Source organism: Dromiciops gliroides, chromosome 1, assembly GCF_019393635.1.
Source record: "Dromiciops gliroides isolate mDroGli1 chromosome 1, mDroGli1.pri, whole genome shotgun sequence".
In the NCBI taxonomy this organism is placed as follows: Eukaryota; Metazoa; Chordata; class Mammalia; order Microbiotheria; family Microbiotheriidae; genus Dromiciops; species Dromiciops gliroides.
The window spans coordinates 291,025,149-291,043,852 of NC_057861.1; positions in this window are offsets into that span (position 1 = coordinate 291,025,149).

Genomic DNA, 18,704 nt, shown 5'->3' on the forward strand with positions numbered 1-18,704 from the left:
TAGGAAGGTTCAGAAGAGGGATGAGTTTGGAAGGAATAATAATGAGCCCTCTTTTGGACATGTTGAGTTTGAGATGTTTCCAGAATGTCAAATGGTTTGAAATGTTCAATAGGTAGTTTTAGAATTAGCTGGACATCAAGACAGAAACTAGAATAGCATATGTAAATCTGATGCTAATTGAACCTTCATTAGATAATGAAGTTCCCAAGTAATAGACTGGAGAGAGAAAAAGATAATAAGGTCGAGAGCAGAGCCTGGTGATATACTCACACTTAATGGGAATATCATGGAAACTGACCCAGCAAAGAAGACCAAAGAGAAGAAAGAGAACCAGGAGGGAGCCATGTCAATTCAAAGAGGAGAAAGTCTTTAGGAAAAACAGGTGGTCAAGAGTTTCAAATGCCTCAGAGAGATTGAGAAGAATGAGGCTTGAAGTAATTAGAATTGGCAATGAAATGTTTATGGGCACAGATGAGTGAATTAAAATTTATAAGATTGAAATTGCTTACCTGCAATCACAAGATAGAATTGGGATCTGAAATCAGATCCCCTATATTCTAAATCAGCAATATTATGAGTCCTCCTTTTATGCTCCCAGTGGCTTTATAGACTTCAGAAAAAGAAGACCAACTGTGGTAATTTGCATATTCTTCTTTTCTTTCAGACAGAATCTCTAATATCTGGTATGTTGCCTTTTATATATTAGATACTCAATAACAGCAATTGAGTTTAATGGAATAAGATGATTATTTTTTCTCTATCATTCATATGAGAGAAAATTGCCCTTGGTGTGGTGCTATTAGAATTGTTGTTCTCTACAATATTATGATGGGGTTTTTTTTTGGGGGGGGGGAACTTCTACAAACAATCACCATGCAGGCTTACTCATGGATGCACACACATATTTCATATCTCTTGAACTTGGATTCTACTGCTAATTTTTAAAAGACTTTAAATAAATATTGGAATATAAATAAATATATTTAACTTTTCTCCTTTTATTCAAATATGTTGCAGTTAGGCTATGTCTACATGAGATAACAGTATACTGTTGGAACACAATATTCACACAAGGAATACAAGAGAAACTGTGACTCATGAAATCTGAAGGCCAATGAAGACTGCAGTTTGCATTGAAAGAGGCCAATGTGATGGGCCTGGGTGCTTCAATATTAATTCATATTTGCAATTTGCTGTGGTCTCTCTATGGCATTTTTTTGGTTTTATTTTCCAACACTACATTTCACTTCACAATTATTTTCCTTGAACAATTACAAATTCATTTTCTCCAATCTCTTTAGTACTGTTTTGAATCCATTAATAATCATAAACAAAACTTAGCAACTCTTCACAAAAGCTAAAATAAAAACTTGGCAACTTCATGGGATATTTTCAAGTGTCCTAAAAGCCTTGCCAAATCTATTCTTCAATATGTTCTGCTCCACTGGAGAGTGTAAGGACCAGCAAATTTCCAACAGATGCAGTGGAGCCAAAGCAAAATTAAATCTGCCTGCTTCATTCTCCCAATTAAGCTTTCTTGTTGTGTATATATGATGCTAAAACTAGTTGACAAGTGAAAGATTTAAATCAATTGTTCCTGTTGCTCATTGTCTTTATGCTCTTCTTCCTCTGCCTCCTTTTCCTATTTCTCTTCTTCCTTCACCTTTACCTTCTTTACTCTCCTCTTCTACTTCCTCTTCTTCCTCCCTTCCTTATCCTTCTTCCTTACTTCTCTTTCCTTCTTTCCTGCTCCTTGTTTGCCTCTCTTTTTTCTTTCTTCTTCTTTTCCTTCTTTTCTTCCTCCTCATTCTTTTTCTTCTCTTCCTTCTCTTTTTTCTTCTCCTCTCTTTCCTCATCCTACTCCACAAAAGTATTACTCTTTATTGGGTAGAAACGATTCTAGGTGCAGGAATGCTTTATAATCAGAACATAATCTGTGGTATATATTCTTAAGTTGGAAATATTTATGAAACTCCACTTAGCTATTATGCTCATGTATTTATGTAAATTTTTGGTAGAATAAATTGTTCGTAGAAAGAGATCACAGAGCCAGACATTCTTAAAGATGTAATGTAATCTCAGATATAATTTAGTTCAATGATCTGTGATAGAATCCTATTGACCACATAGTACTAACCATGCAATTTTGTTCATTTTAACTATTTGTGTTTGTATCTTTTCTTTCTACTAATCCGTGAGATTTATTAGGGAAAGTATTATGAGTTAGCTAAACTTTGTAACACATTCATTGCCAGAATAGCTCTATGAATATAATAAGTGCTTATTTTTTGTTGATGAATTAATTTATTTTGCAAATAAGTAAATTGATGCTTTATAAAGAAAATTATTATTATAATATTTTCAAATTAGTTCTATTTTTAATTGAGGATTATTTCACTGTATGGATTACAGCCTCCTTTTATGAATAGCAGTTCCCTAAAGGATAACTCCAGAATATAATAGTCCTGTGCCCATGGGAAGGAAAGGGAAGGGAAGAGAAGATTATGAAGAGGTGTATCCACACTGACAGAGAAGTGATTGATTAATCATGCGAATTGGGAGTTTTATATTTACATATTTTTCACAAAGTTTGTTTCTTTGTTTTTTTTTTCTATCAGGGGAAGATGGAAGAGAAAGGAATAAATGCTTATTTTAAAAATAAAAAGCAATTTTAAAAAAATCTTTCTTCCCTATCCACAAAATATGTACCAGCAAGTTCATGGTCTTCATTTAGATTTCATGATACAGTTATTGTATGTCCATCAATGTAACATGCAAACTCTTCCTCAGTGATCCTAAACTTTTGAAATATAATTATCCAGTTACTTTTTCTAGTCATACATCATTGTGATGACATCCTTTTTGTGTTTCTCTAAAACTGCTTCTTGTTAAAATGTTGCCACCTAATCACATATGATGTGATTTTCTATTGCCTTTCGGGTGATGTGAAACTTTTAATTCTTTGCAAAATATAGTTTTCCACAGTTTTAGTCATATTATATCAGCAGAACTGATATCTAAAAAGATGGAACTTTGTTGTAGGGATAGGAAACAAAAAAAGCACTGTGTGATTTTTTTATATTATCTATCCCACCCACCTCCTATCAAATTTTGAGCTCATTTCAGTTTTCATTAACAGTTTTCTTATAACATCATCTACACAATGCAATAAAAATAGCACTGTACTGGATATTAGGAAGATCTGAGTTCAAATTATCCCTTGGACACTTACTAGATGTAAAATCTTGAGCATGTCACTTGACCTAAGTTCATTCTTTTATAAAATCCAAGTCAATGATCCAATGAAAAAAATATTATGGATCTCATTCAAAAGATTTTCAAATGGTCTAGGACTTAAGTGATTACAGTTTCATCAGCAAACATGAGCACCTGAAATAATTCATTACCTATAACAAATCCCTATTCCACTTAAATTGGAAGTCCTCCATGGATTTGAATAAATGGGGGGGGGGACTAAGTTTTTGTGTTGAGTAGCCTCTCAGCAACACACAAGCAAAGCAAAGCAAAGCAAATCCCTGACTTCAAGGACCTTCCCTAAAGGAGGGATATAACACACATAAGGAAATAGTGTTACACATTCCGTCTAAAAACTGTGGAAGATTTGATTTCATAATGTTTAGAGAACTGGAAGTGGGAGTGTATGGAGAGAGGAAATGGTAAGTTTAAAGCAAGGTGAAGTTGTGGAGATTATGGTCAGAGAATAGGGAGTCAATTGAAACATGATTAGGACTTCCTTGAGATACTTGCCTAGAAGCATTGGTTATTAATGGGGATGAGAGGGAAGGCTGTAGTATAACAAGTTGTCTCCACAGACACCACTTGATATTTACAAAATCTCTTGAGAACTCCTGAACTAACCCATTTTTAGCCATCACCCTTTCTTTACATGGAGCCCCCAAAGCAGGTAATCCTTTTTCTACTTGGTTGAAATTCCATTACCTTCCAATATATTGACCATACACATTAGATGCCCCCAATACTGTGTTGACAGAGGGATATTTTTCAAATACATTGCAAACATTTGTTTGATATCACTTCTAAACTAGAGTTCCATGTCTGTAGTATATTCCAAATCAGTTGTCTTGCTGTAACCCCAAATTATCCAACTTTAATTAATTATCTATCTGGTGTCATGCCTCAAACTGTTGCCTTTCCTGACTTTTATATTTCTGTTGATATCAAGATTTTCCTAATCATCCATATTTTGGATTCCATTCCTTATTTGTTACCTGTGATCTCATCCCTTCCCAGATCCTTTATGATGCTAGTCCAAGCCATGGTCCACTCTTTCATTCATCTATTGAATCCTTCCCCTTAATCTACAAACATGCTCCCCTGACCAACATCATGATGATGATATTTCCTGGAAAAAATAACTTACCAATTAAATTACTTTTCTGTCTCTTACCTTACTGCAAATTAATTTTCTATATTGACTTACTGAATACTCCTACTTCTCTATCTCCTCCCCACTTTTCAGTCTCTTACAACTTTCTAACCCTAACACTCCCCTTAAATACACCGTGAATCACACTTTCCATCTTGATATATTATCTTCCTTTTGCTTCCAGTAATGCTAGTGTCCTCTTTCTTTTGCCCTCCTTTCTAACTTTTGTTGGCTTTTTAATTATTTTCCCACCCCTTAAACATGGGCATGCTGTCAAAGGTTCTGTTGAGACTTTTTGGTTCTTTTTTCTCTAGCTGCTTTTCTAGTGATCTCACCTATTCCAGGAAGTTCAATCATTACACCTATAATATGTAAAACAAACTCTATATACCCCTAGATCAGAGAAGTCATGAAGCGAACTGTTGAGAGGGGAATGATTTCCTTCCCCTGATCCCTCTTAGAGATTTTACCCTGTCCTAGAAAATTGGGTCTGGGAGTCCCCATTTTGTATTGTTTGTCCATCTCTGTCTCAGGTCGAAGAGTGAAATTTGAGATATAGTAATGCCAAAACCAAGATTCCAGTTAGCCCTGAGAAACCAAAGAGTCTGGTACTCAGAGCCAACAGTGATTTTGGACTTGGAATTAGACTTGGAGTTGGAATTGGTACTATGCTTTATAGGAACTGAGCTAATCTGTGAATGTAATGTCCTTCCACTCCCTAAAGAGGAAGGTGGTACCTCTCTATTTAGAAAGAGGGGGGATTATGTCTCGCACATGTTAGAGATGTAAATTTGTGTAATTATTATATCATTGAAGTAAATATTCCTTTGTAAAAGTTAAGTGGATGGTTAGTAGCTAAATGGAGTTGAATTGCAAGGGATACATCCATAAAACTGGGGAAAGATTAGTAGGGGCTAGAGTCATAGGAAAAGAACATAGAGAGACACTCCAAGCCCCCTTTAATTGTACCAACAAACCTTGGGTGAGGAGTGAAATGTAATATACCTGGCCCTCAAGACAGTTGGGTCCAGGGTAGGAAGTGTAGGATAAATCGGAAGGTCATCTCAGAGGCAAAGCACTGAGATTAAGAACTAGGAAAAAAGTTCTTGCAGAAGATTGGGTTTGAGCTGTGACTTGGAGGAAATCAGGTACACTAGGAGACAGAGATGAGGAAGGAAGATGTTCCAAGCATGAAGGATGGGGTAAGGAAGTCGGTTAAAATGCTTATATTTGGAACATGGACTATTATATGCGAGGAACAACAAAGAAGTCAATGTCACTGGATCTCGGAAAAGATGGATGATAGTACAATGCATGATGAACAGAAAGGTAGAAATGGGAAAGATTATAAAGCTCATTACTAGATTTTATATTTATCCCAGGAGGCAATCAGGGGCCACTAGAGTTTATTGAGGAGGTCAAAAGATCAGATCTGCTTTAGGAAGATCAAGTTGATAGCTGGTTGTAAAGAAAGATTTTCCAAAGAATCATTGTAGTCAGATTGACAACATTTTTTTAAAAAATAATATTAATTAAAGATATTGTGCTGTAGTTTTCCTTATGTGCTTTACCCTTCCTTGGTTGATATAATAGAAATATATGTGTCTCATGAAGCAAATATGTTATAGTTGTTTTTGCTCTTTATTTTTGGGAATAAGGTTTGTAATATTCACATTTTTTTTCCCTTGAACTGTTTGATATATTTCTCCTGTAAGTTCATGAGGACTAGGTATTTCATTTCAATTTTGGTAGTACCTTTCCAGATAATTATATTTTTATTTCTAAGATTGGGTTATTTAATATCTCTATTCTATTTTTTGTTTTGGGTATTTTATATTTTGCAAGTATTCTATTGCTTATGTTCTGTTTAATTAGCATATAACTTTCTATATTAAGTACTAATAATTATTTTTATTTCTTTGAGTTTTGTTGTCATTTTACCTTGTTTTTTTTCTTTTTTGTTACTTAGTTGATTTAACTTTCTGTCTTTTTATCAAATTTCTGAAAGTTTATCTATCATATTTTTCAAACAACAAGTTTTTTAGTTTTATTTATGATTTCTCTAATTTTCCTTTTAATTTTGGTTTTCTAGTTTACAAAAGGCTCTTTAAATATTTAATATGTACTTCATGTGCTCATTTTAGCTTTGTTTTATGTTGCCATTCTGATTTTTAAATATATATTCAGTCTTTTAATATATGATTGTAGGGGTAGATTTGATTTTAACCTAAAAAACTGCTTTAACAGCATCATAGAAATTTTGAATTATTGTTTTACCAGCATGATTTTCTTCCCTATAATATTTTTTCTGTGATTTGTTTTTGATTCACTCATTATTTAGCATTTCAGTATTAAGTCTTCATTTGGATCTATATCTTTGAGTTAAACTGAATTGAATATTTTTTTTAATTCAATCTGATCTTTAAATGATGTGTTTATTGTTTGTCTTTTTACATTTGTTTATAATATCTCTGGGCCATAAGAAATCCTCATTGTAGTAAAAAAAATAATAATACTGGAGATATCAGTTCCATTTAAATTATGGAACAAGTCAAAGTTCTAGCTTCTCCATAAATTTGTTCAATTCTCTATTTCTATTTTTTCATTTATATTTCTTTATACTTGTCTAAGACTGAGAGAAGGATATTAAAAACTCCTTCTGCTATTGTATTACTCTCTATTTTTGAAGTTCATTAACACTTTTATTCATTATTTTAGATACTAAGGTATTTGGAGCACATAAATTAAAAACTAAAGCTGGTCTTTCTATAATTCTTTTCAACATAATGTTTTCCTTATTTAACTTTTTTCCTTTGGTGAATGTTTTTGTTTTCTCTGAGAGCATAATTGCAACTATATGTGAATACGTATGTGTATATATTTCTACTGTTTATTATTTTTCTTGTAAACAATCTATTGTTTTTTTCTTAGCCAATGTTACTTTTTCATTTTCTTTGATTATTTAATATATTCACATTTAAATTTATGAGAAGTCATTTTTTTTCATTTCTCTCCACTTGTCCTAATGTTTATTTGTTTTTCTGAATTTGGATGTTTTTCTCCTCACCTTTCTTTGTAAATAAAGTATTCTGCCTCTTTGCTTAAATTTATTTTAATCTACTTTATGGCAACCCTCTTCCAATTAGCTCTCTTTCTCTTGTAAAGTTCCTCTTCACTCCAATTTGTTATCTCTTTGCTAGTTTTGGAGTTTTGCTTAAAATATGTGTTCCATGTTCTGTCTTCCCTTTGTCTAGTTATTTGTTTATTCCCCCATTCTTTCCATTCTCAGTTAAGTAGTCATATTAAATCTTCTTTTCTCCTTCAACTTAATTTGTTTGTTAGGTTTTATAAAATATATTTTTCTACATTTTCCACTCAAAGAATCCTTTTCCCTTGCTTTTTTTTTTCCTTTGGGGCAATGAGGGTTAAGTGACTTGTCCAGGGTCACACAGCTAGTAAGTATCAAGTGTCTGACTCCAGATTTGAACTCAGGTCCTCCTGAATTCAGGGCCAGTGCTTTATCCACTGCACCTCTTAGCTGCCCTTCCCTTGCTTTATGTCATTTTTATTTCCCATTACTATTTCTCCTAGACTTTTATTCTTTGATTTAAAACGCTTACATTTCCTTAGTCCTTTTCAAGTATCTATGTCCCTCATCAAATTCGAGGTTCTAATACACCTATTGTTTTTATTATGGCCTTATACAGAGGTGTCCTGGTCCTCTCTTTCTATTGTCCCTCACTGTTAGGTATTTTAATTACTCCATGTGGTAGAGAAAATATTACCCCATACAAGGAATTTTCCTGTGCCTATTTTCTCATTTTCTTAATTTCTCCCTTTGCTTCCTCACCCATTTTTTTCCTGCATACTTTCTTCTTCCTAAGAGACTACCTAAATTATTTTCCATTTACTGTTAATTTTTTATGATCTGGAAGTATCACATATTCTCCTCTATCTTCTCCTCCCTTGTGCTCTTTTATGAGCCCTACCATTCTAAAATTTAGCCCTGTGTCACCATCGATTGACCTATACATGAGGTTTTGTGAGGTTCAGTCTATGATGTATCAAGTCTGCTTCTTTACCATCACTTTTATTTGATTTCTTTTGTTTCCTTATATGCATTTAAAAACAAATGACTTCATTCTATCTTTTTTGTTATTTGTTGTTGTTGTCCTTGGTTATCACACTTATTTACCTTATTTGGATTTCTTATCTCTACAATGAATGAAAAATGTATAATTCACTATTCTTTTTTTCTAGGACTCCTTCAAATGTTTTTTTTTTTTAAATTTGAAACTATAATATTTTTTCTTCAGCAAATGATGCCTATAACACTAAGACATCATTTGACTACAGTGAAGTGACTGAATCTATGTATTTCAGTAAACTTTCACACTGATCAATGAGTCAAAGTCTACAATGGTGCAGGGCATTAATGCAATGATAGCAATACAGGTTCCTGACCTAAAATTGCCTTCAAAAATTGCAATGGATATGCTCCATATTTCTGTAACTCATACTTTCTCTAAGTTTTATGCAATATCTATAATTCCAAATCAATATAACAAGTTATATGATAAAATCATTTTATAGATTATGTACTATGTTACATAATATTATTATTTTATATCAACATTTGGGGAGGAGAAGAAGAAAATGACCATTTCCACAGCCCCTACTATATACCAGTCATTTTTTATAGGGTGGGCCAAAATTCATTAAAGGTGTTTTAATATTTAATAACTCCTTTATTTTTTGTTTTTAACTTATAACAAATGCATTATATGCATTATATACATTATATATAGGAAAATAATTTTGTGTGAAAAATCAAATCTTGTAAATGGCAAAAAATAATTTAAAATTCTTTTCAAAAAGTCATTACTTTTGGACCACCCTGTACCAAGTTTTATGAGATAAGTGCTATTATTATCCTCATTCTGCAGGAAACTGAGGCAAACAGGTTAAATGACCAACCCCAGGACACACAGATATTAAGTGCACAAGATCAGATATGAAGTCAAATCTTCTTGACTCCAGTCCTAGCACTGTGTCCACTGTGCCACAACATGCCTCCAAAACAGTAAACAATATATATTTTGAATCTACAAAGCACTTTCTTCACAACAACCCTGATGGATGGTCCTGCAAAGATTATTCAACTTTTTTTAACAGATGAAGAATCTAAAAATGTAATTGATTTGTTTGATATACAGTGTGTATGGATTGGAACTGCAACAGAGACTTAGGTCTTTTGACATGAAAACCAGAACTCTGAAATAAAAGTTAAGGATTATGGATTTAGAAGCATAAGAAACTTTAGGTATTATTAGTTCAACCCTTTGTTAAGGGTTAAAATTCTAGCTAGTCTGTCTAAAATATCTAATGAGTGGTCGCCAATAAATTATAAGCTTTAGCAAGAGTTAGACCTTTAAGCGTTTATTAAGGAAAACAAGAATTTGGTAAAGAGAGAGAGAAAGGCCTAGATTCCTATCTATTAAAGGGAGAGCACATTTCTAGCTCCGCTCTCCACCAGAGTCCAAAGGAAAGAGAGCGAGACTGAGCGCCAGTCTCTTCCTTCCTCCTCCCACTAGCCCGCGTCACTTCCTGACTCCTGGTCTTGCCCTCAAAGACCTTCCCTTCATGGGCAGAACTCCTCTACAGTAAGTATCCAGCAGGTGGCGTTATTCCAATCGTTACAGTCCCCCCTGTTGTTCCTCAAGAAACAAAATGTTTCCTTGACGGAACAGTAAAAACAATATGATAACTATTGCTAACTAATAATATGTGAACAACAATATAGAAAAGGAAGAGAGGAAAGTTTTGTCCAGAGGGGCGATTTTTTTTTGTCCTCATGAACCGATGCTTTGACATTAGTCTTGCAAAGGGAGGGCCTCTGCAGAGAATACATGTTACAGATGGTGCATATTATAACAGAAAGAGAAAAAAACCAACAAAAAGAACAAATCAAAACTGTTCATTTAAAGTCTCTGAAAGTCTTTTCTCAGATGTCCTCTAGGTGTAGTCGTGGAATGGAAGTCTTTTCAGGGGTTGATGTGTGGATGCTGGTAATCAGCCAGGAAAATTTCCTACAAAATTGAGCTTAACAGAACTTTAAAATAGCTTTGTCAATAATCAAATCAAACAATGAAAGTTCTCAAAAACATGTCTAAGGGAATTCAGAATCTTAGTTGTTACACATGAAACATATAATAAAACAAAAATTGAACCATTCTTTAAAATTATAATATTACTATAGTCCCCCCCTTATGGAGGGTAATTGAGAAGACAATTGCTGCGATATTAATTATTAAAAATAATTTTTTATCTTTGTTTCATCACTTTTTGCATCATCTGCCTAATTATCCTCATGCCATTATGTGAAATTAAAAAATCTAATATAATTGGTAACAGGTGTCAAGGCCAAATTCAACACTGTATTTATCATGACACCTGAGATAATTATGGGGGTTACCATAAAAGAACAGAGAAATGATGGGATATGAGCATTCCCACACTTGAGCAATATGTACTGCCCATACAGTATGCCAGGCTTAAAATAGGTGGATGGAATATATGTCCATGCCACCGAACATATTGGAAGAAACTGAGTCAGACTTAATCAGATGCATGGGATTGAGATGTCCATGGCATCAGGCATATAGGAGGGAGCATGGAAGCCAGGTGTAGAAGTGAGATGGGTGGGATGAATACTTCCAGCCATCTGTACAATATTGTGGGGAAAAATAAAATAAAATATTAAACCAAGAGAATCCAACCTCAACATTTGTCAAAAGCCGTTCCCTCGGCCATACCTTGACTTCATGCATGTCTCCCCTCATGTGACAGTTCAGTGTCTGCTCTTGCATGTATTCCTCTTGTGATTGGATGGCATCTTGGCCAACTGGCATCTGATAACTCAGAATAAAGGCAATTAATGTCTTAAATGATAAGTTCCCATAATCCAAGTCTCATATGGATTTAAAAATTGAGGATAATAAATGATTGCAAAAAATGTGAATACATCTTGACTCAGAACACAATATATAATTATGCAACAATTTCAAATAATACCCCTTTTTTTTTTACTTAGTATACAATTACTTTTGTGAAAAATCAGAACATACTTAAATACAAGTTAAAGCACAACAGAATCTCAAAGAACTTTTTTTTTGAAAAAAGAAAACTTTTACAAATGTTCCCCTCTTTTTTTTTTTTTTTGGGAATATGCTTATCAAAAATAATACTTCTAGAATCAATTTACACTTGCCATGGCAACCAATTTGCCAGGGAAATGCTTTAAAGAGTTTGATCAAATAATCAGTTGAGGAAAAAAAAAATAACAAAAACAAACAACTCAGAATATGGGAGCACAATACTCCTAGAATTAACATTGTATTATGAAATCAAAACCATGTTTCAAAATTAGATAGACAAATGAATAGAAGAAAATACACATGGAACAATAAAAGACAATGAAATTCAAACTAAGGAAGTCTAAATGAATGTGAACTTAATATTAATAAGAGTATTATAAAATATAAACTTGATCACATGACTATAAAAAGCTTTTACAAATATTCTCCTTGTTTTAAAAACTAAATATAAAACACAATCTCAAAAGCATGAAAATCTCTATGAAAATAAACCCATACCATTAATTTCAAAATGTATATGTAATAGCATAGAAATCCTATGTAACCTCTGAACTGACATTAATAATCTGAGTGAATTCAGAACACTTTTGATTCCGATATCTAAAATCCCCAATACTCATATCAATACCTTGCTGCTTACTTCTACATTTCTGTAAAATATGTACCCTTCCATGGCAAAAGAAGCAGAGTCTTGAACTATGGTGATGATTGTCATTCTTATTCAGCTTAAGTTTTTCTTCTTTAACCCCTCTATATTGTCTGTCGGGCTTTTCACCATACAAACGCTTTATAAGATTACTAATTAAAGACAAAAGCAGGTTAGCAAAATTATGAACAAAACGAGCATATCTGGAATTTAAAGAGTTTTCTAAGATTGTCTCAAAAGCACAGCCAGGCCAGGGAAGGGCTGAGCCTGAAGCTGCAAATGCAGGTAGAAAAAGTTGAGCATGCGCATCAGATCTCTGGACTTCCCAGGCAGGGGAAGCTATGGGCTTGGCCATAGGAGTAGAGGGTGGGGTCTGGAGAGGAGGGGAGGGACCAGAGCAATTTGAATCAGACTTGATTTTGAACTCAGGCCTGGATTCCTCTTCCCCCACTTTGCCTCCAGGTGCTAGGGGATTAAAAGCTTCTAGAGGGTGGGTCATTGCCTCCAGGCATGCAAAATTAGAGCAACAATTAGTGTTAGAACTGGGAAAAGCTGCAGGAATCTCTTCAGGTTTCTCTGAAAAAGCATGGTTGGGAGAGGGGGAGATATTTCTTTGTGGGAGTATGTTGCTGGCTCTTCTAACAAAAATAAAAAGAAAAATAGAAAATCCACAAAAACAAAGCATTAACATGATCTTATCTCCCATTTGTCTGGTTAAACAGACTAAAATCAAAAATAGGATAATTAGGGAGTCTAAAAGGTCCATTCGAAAAAATTTGAAGGAAAACACAGCCAGTATGCCAGTACTTAGCAGTTAAAGGGAGAGGGAGGGGAAATTTCTTACCCAACCAGAAGATCAGAAGAAGACTGGGGGTTAGCTTTCCTCTTCGTGGTCAGCCATCTGTTAAGGGCTAAAATTCTAGCTAAACTGTCTAAAATATCTAATGAGTGGTCGCCAATAAATTATAAGCTTTAGCAAGAGTTAGACTTTTAAGCATTTATTAAGGAGAATAAGAATTTGGTAAAGAGAGAGAAAGGCCTAGATTCCTATCTATTAAAGGGAGAGCACATTTCTAGCTCCCTTCTCCGCCAGAGTGCAGAGGAAAAAGAGTGAGACCGAGCGCCAGTCTCTTCCTTCCTCCTCCCACTAGTCCGCGTCACTTCCTGAAGCCTAGTCTTGCCCTCAAAGACCTTTGCTTCATGGGCAGAACTCTTCTACAGTAAGTATCCAGCAGGTGGCGTCATTCCAATCGTTACACCTTTCATTTTATATATTAGGGAATTCAGGTGCAGAGAGATGAAGTGATTTTAAGGTCACACATTGACAAAGCTATGAGGTAAACTCAAATATTCTAACTAGAAACCTCATTGCCCCACCAACTGTACCACAGGTATTATTTCAACTGGCTCTGATGTCTCATCATAGCATAAAAATGAATAAGTTCTTGAAGGTTATCCCACCTGATTCAAGAGTCTAAGTGGTCCTACCAAACTGGAAAACCTATCTAATATGGACTTAATAAAGGACTGTATAGTTGGCTGAAGACCAGCCTAATCAAAGGTGTTGTGTCCAAAAACAGAAATTTGACCATCTACAATGAATATTTTTGGATATGATCATGAAATCATGAAGTTGTGATGAATCTTCCACATTCAAAACTGTTAAGAATGAATGCCCATAGCAGAAATATCATAATTTATTTATTTTTTTTTTGCAGGGCAATGAGGGTTAAGTGACTTGCCCAGGGTCACACAGCTAGTAAGTGTCAAGTGTCTGATGCCACATTTGAACTCAGGTCCTCCTGAATCCAGGGCCAGTGCTTTATCCACTGCACCACCTAGCTGCCCCCTATCATACATTTTTGAAAAGAAAAAATAAAAATTTCTTCTTCTAGTTTTCTTCTCATGCCAGTGCATCTTTCACTCAGCTCAATTTTTTTTCTAAAATTCAGAACAAACTATGTCATACTCATTGAAATAAATAATTCCAGGAGTTCTCTACTACTTTAAGGATCACATATAAAATCTTCTGATTCATTTTTAAAGTCCTTAGAACTTGGATATTTCATATCATTCTAGTCTTCTTATATCTTACACCTCCTCCCAACTACTTAACATACCCTGTGATCTAGTGACATGGGCATTGTTATTCCTTGTATAGAAGTGCCATGTATCAAATCTGGTCATTTTCACTGTCCTCCTCTATGCCTGAAATTTTCTCCCTCCTTATCACATCAGTACCCATGTCCTAGCTTTCCTGGATTCCTTTAATTCTCATATAAAATCATGCTTTCTGCAAGAAATCTTTCTTGATTCCCTTTAATGCTAGCATCTTTACTCTTTTGATTATTTCCAATTTATCCTTCTTATAAATTTTTGTGTATGTGTGTGTGTGTGTGTCACTTATTAGGCTGTAAGCTCCTTAAGATTCAGGACTCTATATTTTTTCCTTCTTTTGTGTCCCTGGCACTTAGCACAATGCCTGATACAGTAGGTACCTAATGAAGGTCAGTAGACAAAATGACTGACTAGACTGTGTTTATATGCAAAAATGACTTAAGAGTGTTTTGTTTTATATACTGAATAAGGCTAGTGGAAGCTAAAACAAAAAAGACAATTCCATGGTTCAATTAATTGTGCTATAGTTTTGACTAGTAAAGTCACTCAAAGCAGTCAGATGGGCTTTTGCATACAGAAACAGCCCAAATCTATTTCAGTAACTTACCCAATCTTACATAACAAGAATAACAATATAACCATGTCTTCTAAAAATCATTCTTGGTGTAATTATTAGATCTCAAACTTCTTTAGTTGCTAAACAGCTATTTGTTCTCTCCTAGTGTAACAGGTAACATACATGGGAGGTCAAGAGGAAGGACCTCTCCTTCATATAGCTAAAAAATCCAAATTCTTAAAAGTTGAGACATCCAAAAATTTTATGTAGAGAAAACGATGCCAGACCTGTTTCCAAATGGCTCAAGGCATGAAGTATCCATCATGAAAGTAGCCATACTTACCTGGCAACCATTGAACTACAAAAAACAATCCTAGGGAAGATCAACATATCATTCAATTTCAAAACTTCAAACTCATTTTTGATGGATTTCTAAGCTAGGAAGCCTAATGAATGGGTAAAATGGATTCAGCTCAGGTGTTTTCAATTCAAGTCATATTAAGGGATTTTTTCCCCAAACCTCAATATTCTTGACCACCCAAGATGACTACATAACTAGTTAGTTAGTTCTGCCTGACCCCTCACCTCTCTGCATAGCAAAGTTCCTGCCACACTTGTGGAAATGAGCAACCAGAGGATCACATGGAACCCAATTAAAAACTGTAAGGAAGACAAATCACAATTAGTTTTAAATAACGGAAATATATATTTTTCTTCCATCATTGCTGGGCTATATCCTCAAAGTGTATTAAGCTCAGTGAAATTGAAATAAGCCCGGAGAGACTGTAGAGCTCATGATGAGGGCCAGTGGAATTCCTCACATGTGAAGTTTTGAGGAATTTTTCAGATTTTATAGTTTCCCATAGAAAGCAATAAAATTCTTATAGAAGTACAAAATGTGTTAAAGGAAGGCAAGTGACTATATGACTCTTGAGCTGCTCAAGATGGCCATCATGAGTATAGGAATAGTAGAGCAAGTGCTATGGATCTAAAACAATCCTTCATTTTCCTGAAAAGAAAAGATTTTCTTTTCTTGAATTGCCAGCTTTGTATTTCTCATTTATTTGTACATATGTTAATATTCCATTGTATATGCTTTTGATTTCATATCAATCAACAAGCATCTATCAAATGCCTATACTTTGCCATGCCCTGTGCTAGTGGTTGGGGATACAAATTACAAATTACATTCTAATAGAGTAGACAACAATTACAAATATACAAGCATATAGAATGAATGTAAAACAAATCAATATAAATCAATGAAAAGTAGTTAGATACAAGGTAACTTAAGACAGTGTTGTAACAGTTGAGAGGATCAGGAAATACTTTAAGTAGATTCCCAGATGGTACCTGGGCAAAATCTTGAAGGAAGATAGAGATTCAATGAAATTGAGTAAGGGGGGAACATTTAATGAAATTGAGTAAGGGAGTACATTCAATGAAATTAAGTAAGGGAGAAACTGTACAAAATCTTGAAGACAGAAGTGTTATGTGTGAGAAACAGAGAAAAGACCAGTATAACTGGATAACAAATATAAGGGACAATAATGCCCAATAAGACTGGAAAAGCAAATTAGTGTCAGGCTAAAAAGGGCTTTAAAAGGTAAATAGAAGAGTGTATCTTTTATTCTAAAGGCAATAGGGAGCTATTGGAGTTAATTGAGTAGGGGAGTCACATGGTCAGATATATGTTTATGGAAGTTAAACAATGTGAAAGAGATTGAAGTGATGAAAGATAGTAGGCAAGGAGAACAATTAGAAGGTTATTGCAATAATGTAGGTGAGAGAAGGTAAGCACCTGAAATATGGTGGTAGTTGAATGAGTCCAGATGATAGGTGATGATTCATTTATGATTCTCTATTTCTTTATAGAAAGAGAGACAGAGACAGAGACAGAGAGAGATAATGAGCTGGCAGCTTAGAGAAGTAGAAAAGAAATATTATTTGCTTCCAATAACAGTGATAGATTAGTTTGTAAATATAACCCTTGCCCTACTATTTTTATAGTCATAATAGCCAAATTGAGGCTCTCTGTTCCCTTCAATTGCTGGCACTAATACATTTAAAGCTGGAATGGACTTTAGGGTCATTTAGTCCAACCCACTTATACAAATGAATTAATTGAATTCCAGAGAGGCTGAGTGACTTGCCCAAAGTCACAGATCTACCAAGGGATGGAGGGAGGATTAACTTCTAATGATTTTCTTTTTGATTTCCCAAGGAAATATTTGCCTGAAAATAAAATGAAAGGAAATACGCAAAATTAAAAAGTGCTTGAAATAAATGAAAAAATTTCTATTCTTTTTAAAGTTACAAAAACTTTCAAATTTAGTTACTTTATCTTCACATCACATAAATAAGAAAAATATGACAAGTATGGTTTTACTTTATACAGATGAAGAAACTGAGATTGTTAATAATTTTGCCTAAGGTCACCTGGACAGAACAGAAAATTATGGAATTTCAGAGAGGATGTCTGTCCTATATCATAGATCTCTATATGTCCCTGACAAATGGCTGGCCAGCCTGAAAAGCATAAGTAATAGAACAACCTTTTACTTCATAAGACCAAACATTTCACTTGAGTAAGTTTTTATTATGTTACACGTAAGTACTTAACAAAGAAAGAAAGCAGGCTTCAAACCCAGATGCTCTGAATTCAAATCCAGGACATTTTTCACTCCATCATTCTATAACAACAATAAACAACAATAATAGAATTTGTATAGCGCTATAAGGTTAAGAAGGAATTTTGACATTATCTCACTTGATAATTTAATGAAGAAGGTGAAATAAAACTGAATGTAAGTGGTGCTGTTATTAACTTTAAAAATGACACTGAACACATGTTAATTGTATATATTAGGTGCTGGATAAAGATGTTCATATATAATTCAGGTTTTTATTCTGAGATTCTACAATCTAAGATAGAACAATATAGATATAGACAATAAGGACATTTAGACACCAGAACATAAATACTATGCCAGTACCTGAATAGGCAATAGTCATGAATTTATCAGGAAGATTTGTGTTTTATGACTAGAGATCAAGAATCAATACACTGGTGCAAAGATCTGGGAAAAGAATAATTGGAGCTGACTGTTTAGGCCCAGAACAATTGTAAAATGGACCCATATTGGTATGCTTAGTATTATCCTGACTTTCTCATATAACTAATAATAACAATAATAAAAATACTTGAAAAAGCCTCAGAATAGTGCTAAAAGGATGGGACAAATATTACCTATGCAGTATAGTTCAAAGGAGCTGTAATTATTTAATATGGAGAAGAGAAGACAGAGGAATGATCCATTACTTTCTCACTGATAGTTAAGGACAATAATCAGTGGCTCAACTATTAGAATCAGAATAAGAGGAAACAGTTAAAGTTTCAGACTGGGGAATTTAAATGAGAACCAATAAAGATATTTTCTATAGAGAAATTGTTAAATGTTGTCATGATTTACTAGGGAAAGCGGTAGGATGTTATCTGTGACAAATATTTTAGGATAGTATAGAATCTAATTCTGTGAGATGTTGCATTTATACTATTGCCTAGAGGTGTTAGTTGGATTAGATGCTTTCTCAAGGATTCTTCCAAGCCTACAATTATAGGAAATTGAGTAGGACAGGAACACTTATTAGAAATTCCATTAATCTTCAAATTAGTTATTTTGTGTATGAGGCTGGCTGATTTACCTGCAGGCTAAATTCCCCAGCCGCTCCCCCAAATACTTCCTAAACAATGCAATTTCAGTACAGTTGTAATGACTGCCCTTCCTTTCTCCTAATTCTTGGGCTTTATTTTCTTTC